At 44.2% G+C, this 3,422-nt stretch overlaps 1 pseudogene across 1 annotated transcript; it reads left to right on the top strand.

Annotated features, from left to right (window-relative positions):
- The first annotated feature begins 1,507 nt into the window (after positions 1 to 1,507).
- On the top strand, positions 1,508 to 2,839 carry LOC117080599 (annotated as a pseudogene). The gene has a single exon (XR_004435902.1). The product of XR_004435902.1 is annotated as a protein arginine N-methyltransferase 1-like (transcript).
- Positions 2,840 to 3,422: the final 583 nt, after the last annotated feature.

The following is a 3,422-nucleotide window of genomic DNA, read 5'->3' as shown; positions in this document are numbered from 1 at the left end:
AATGGAATTTCATTGTGGTTTTAATTTACATTTCCTTGATGATTAGTGATGCTGAGCACAGAAAATCAGAAAAAGAAAACAGAGAAACAATACACAGAACAAAGAGGTAACAAAAAATAAAAGGTAAGACTTAAGCTTTAATATATCAACATTACCTTAAATCTAAACGGTCAGAATACACCAATTAAAAGACAGATTGGCAGAGTGGAAAAAAGAATGACCTAACTATATGCTGTCTATAAAATACTATTTTATTTATTTATTATTTTCAAAGAGATACGGTCTTGGCTCACACGGTGGCTCACACTTGTAATCCCAGCACTTTGGGAGGTCAAGGTGGGTGGATCAATCACATGAGGCCAGGAGTTCAAGACCAGCCTGGCCAACATGGCGAAAACCCATCTCTATTACAGCTACAAAAATTAGCTGGGCATGGGGGCGTACACCTGTAATTCCAGCTACTCGGGTGGCTGAGGCACGAGAATCACTTGAACTTGGGAGGCAGAGGTTGCTGTGAGCTGAGATCATGCCTCTGCACTCCAGCCTGGGCAATGGAATGAGACCCTTTCTCAAAATAATAACAATAATAATAATTAAGAGACAGGGTCTTGCTCTGTTTCCCAGGTTGCAGTGCAGTGGTATGATTTCAGCTCACTGTAATCTCAAATTCCTGGGCTCAAGCAATCCTCCCTGTCTCTGCCTCCCAAGTGGCTAGTACTGCAGGTGAATACCACCACACCTAGCGATTTTTTTTTTTTTGTAGAGACAAGGTCTCACTCTGTTGTCCAGGCTACTCTCAAACTCCCAGCCTCAAGCAATCCTCTAACCTGGGGCTCCCAAAAAACTCACTTTAAATACAATTATGCATGGCTTAACAACAGGGACATACTCTGAGAATGAGTTGTTAGGTAATTACGTCATTGTGTGAACATCACAGAGCACACTTAAACAAACATGGATGGTATAAGCCTACTATACACCTAGGCTATATGCTATAGCCTACTGCTCCTAGGCTACAAACTTGTACAGCACATTATTGTACTGAATAATGTAGGCAACTGTAAAACAATGGTTAAGTATCTGTGTATCTAAACATATCAAAACGTAGTAAAGGGAGAGTAAAAATGTGGTATATAGGGTACTTACCATGAATGAAGCTTGCAGGGCTGGAAGTTGTCCTGGGTGACTCTGTGTGTGAACAGTGAGTGAATGTGAAGGCCTAAAACATTATTGTACACTACTGTAGGTGTAAACATTGCACACTTAGGTTACACTACCTTTATTTTAAAATATTTTTCTTTCTTCAAAAACAAGTTAACCTTAACTTACTGTAACACTTTTATTTTATAAACATTTAAATGTTTAAACTTTTTGACTCTTTCTACAATAATGGCCTACAGCACACATTGTATACTTGCATAAAAATATTTTCTTTATATCCTTATTCTATACGCTTTTTTCTATTTTTAAATTTTTTCTTTTCTAAAACTTTTTAATTTTTTTAGTTAAAACTAAGACATACACGGTGGGGGGTCTTGGCAGCTGGAGGAGGAATAGTTGCGGGTGAAGATGGCAGCAGCCAAGGCGGCGAACTGCATCATGGAGGTGTCCCGTGGCCAGGCGGAAAGCAGCGAGAAGCCCAATGCTGAGGACATGACATCCAAAGATTACTACTTTGACTCTACGCCCACTTTGGCATCCACGAGGAGCTGTTGAAGGACGAGGTGCGCACCCTCACGTACCGCAACTCCATGTTTCACAACCAGCACCTCTTCAAGGACAAGGTGGTGTTGGACGTTGGCTCGGGCACCGGCATCCTCTGCATGTTCGCCGCCAAGGCCGGGGCCCGCAAGGTCATTGGGATCGAGTGTTCCAGTATCTCTGATTATACGGTGAAGATCGTCAAAGCCAACAAGTTAGACCACGTGGTGACCATCATCAAGGGGAAGGTGGAGGAGGGGGAGCTCCTAGTGGAGAAGGTGGACATCATCATCAGCGAGTGGATGGGCTACTGCCTCTTCTACTAGTCCATGCTCAACATCGTGCTCTACGCCCGGGACAAGTGGCTGGTGCCCAATGGCCTCATCTTCCCAAACAGGGCCACGCTGTATGTGACAGCCATCGAGGACTGGCAGTACAAAGACTACAAGATCCACTGGTAGGAGAACGTGTATGGCTTCAACATGTCTTGCATCAAAGATGTGGCCATCAAGGAGCCCCTAGTGGATGTGGTGGACCCCAAACAGCTAGTCACCAACACCTGCCTCATAAAGGAGGTGGACATCTACACCGTCAAGGTGGAAGACCTGACCTTCACCTCCCCATTCTGCGTGCAAGTGAAGCGGAATGACTACGTGCATGCCCTGGTGGCCTACTTCAACATCGAGTTCACGCGCTGCCACAAGAGGACCGGCTTCTCCACCAGCCCTGAGTCCCCGTACACGCACTGGAAGCAGACAGTGTTCTACATGGAGGACTACCTGACCGTGAAGACGGGCGAGGAGATCTTCGGCACCATCGGCAAGCAGCTCAAAGCCAAGAACAACCGGGACCTGGACTTCACCATCGACCTGGACTTCAAGGGCCAGCTGTGCGAGCTGTCCTGCTCCACTGACTACCAGATGCGCTGTGGCCCGGCTCTCCCTCCCTGCACGGGCCCAGGGGCTGAGCGTTCCTAGGCGGTTTCGGGGCTCCCCCTTCCTCTCCCTCCTTCCCACAGAACGGGGTTTTAGGGGCCTGGGCTGGGGGGATGGGGAGGGCACATCGTGACTGTGTTTTTCATAACATGTTTTTGTATGGTTGCATTTACGCCAATAAATCCTCAGCTGGCGAAAAAAAACCAAAAAACTAAGACATACACATAGTAGCATCAGAATCATCAGGTTGTCACTAGGCAACAGAAATTTTTCAGCTCCATTATAATCTTATGAGACTACCATCATATATGTGGTCTGTTGTTAACCAAAATATCGTTATGTGGTATATGACTGTATAACAATAAAGGCAGGCTGAAAGTAAGAGGGTGAAAAGGGATATATCATGTAAAACTAACCAAAGGAAAGCAGAGTGACTACAATAATATCATATAAAGTAAGCTTCAGGGGAAAGAAAATTATTAGAGACAGAGAAGAACACTATATAATAATAAAAGGGTCAATTCACCAGGAAGACATAGCAATCAAACAACATTTTGTGTATGTATCAAACAACAGAGACACAAAATATGTGAAGCAAAAACTTACAGAATCCAAAGGTGAAATACATAAATCCACAACAGTTGGAGATTTCAACACCTCTCTCTCAACAATCAGTAGAACAATGAGACAGAAGATCAGCAAGGATATAGAACAACTCACCCAATATCATTAACCATTGATTCTAATTAACATTTATAGAACACTGCATCCAACAACAGCAGAATA

The sequence above is a fragment of the Trachypithecus francoisi genome, unplaced genomic scaffold, assembly GCF_009764315.1.
Source record: "Trachypithecus francoisi isolate TF-2019V2 unplaced genomic scaffold, Tfra_2.0 Lachesis_group8, whole genome shotgun sequence".
NCBI lineage: Eukaryota > Metazoa > Chordata > Mammalia > Primates > Cercopithecidae > Trachypithecus > Trachypithecus francoisi.
Note: the sequence above shows the minus strand (reverse complement) of the source record. Positions and strands in the feature narration are given on the sequence as shown.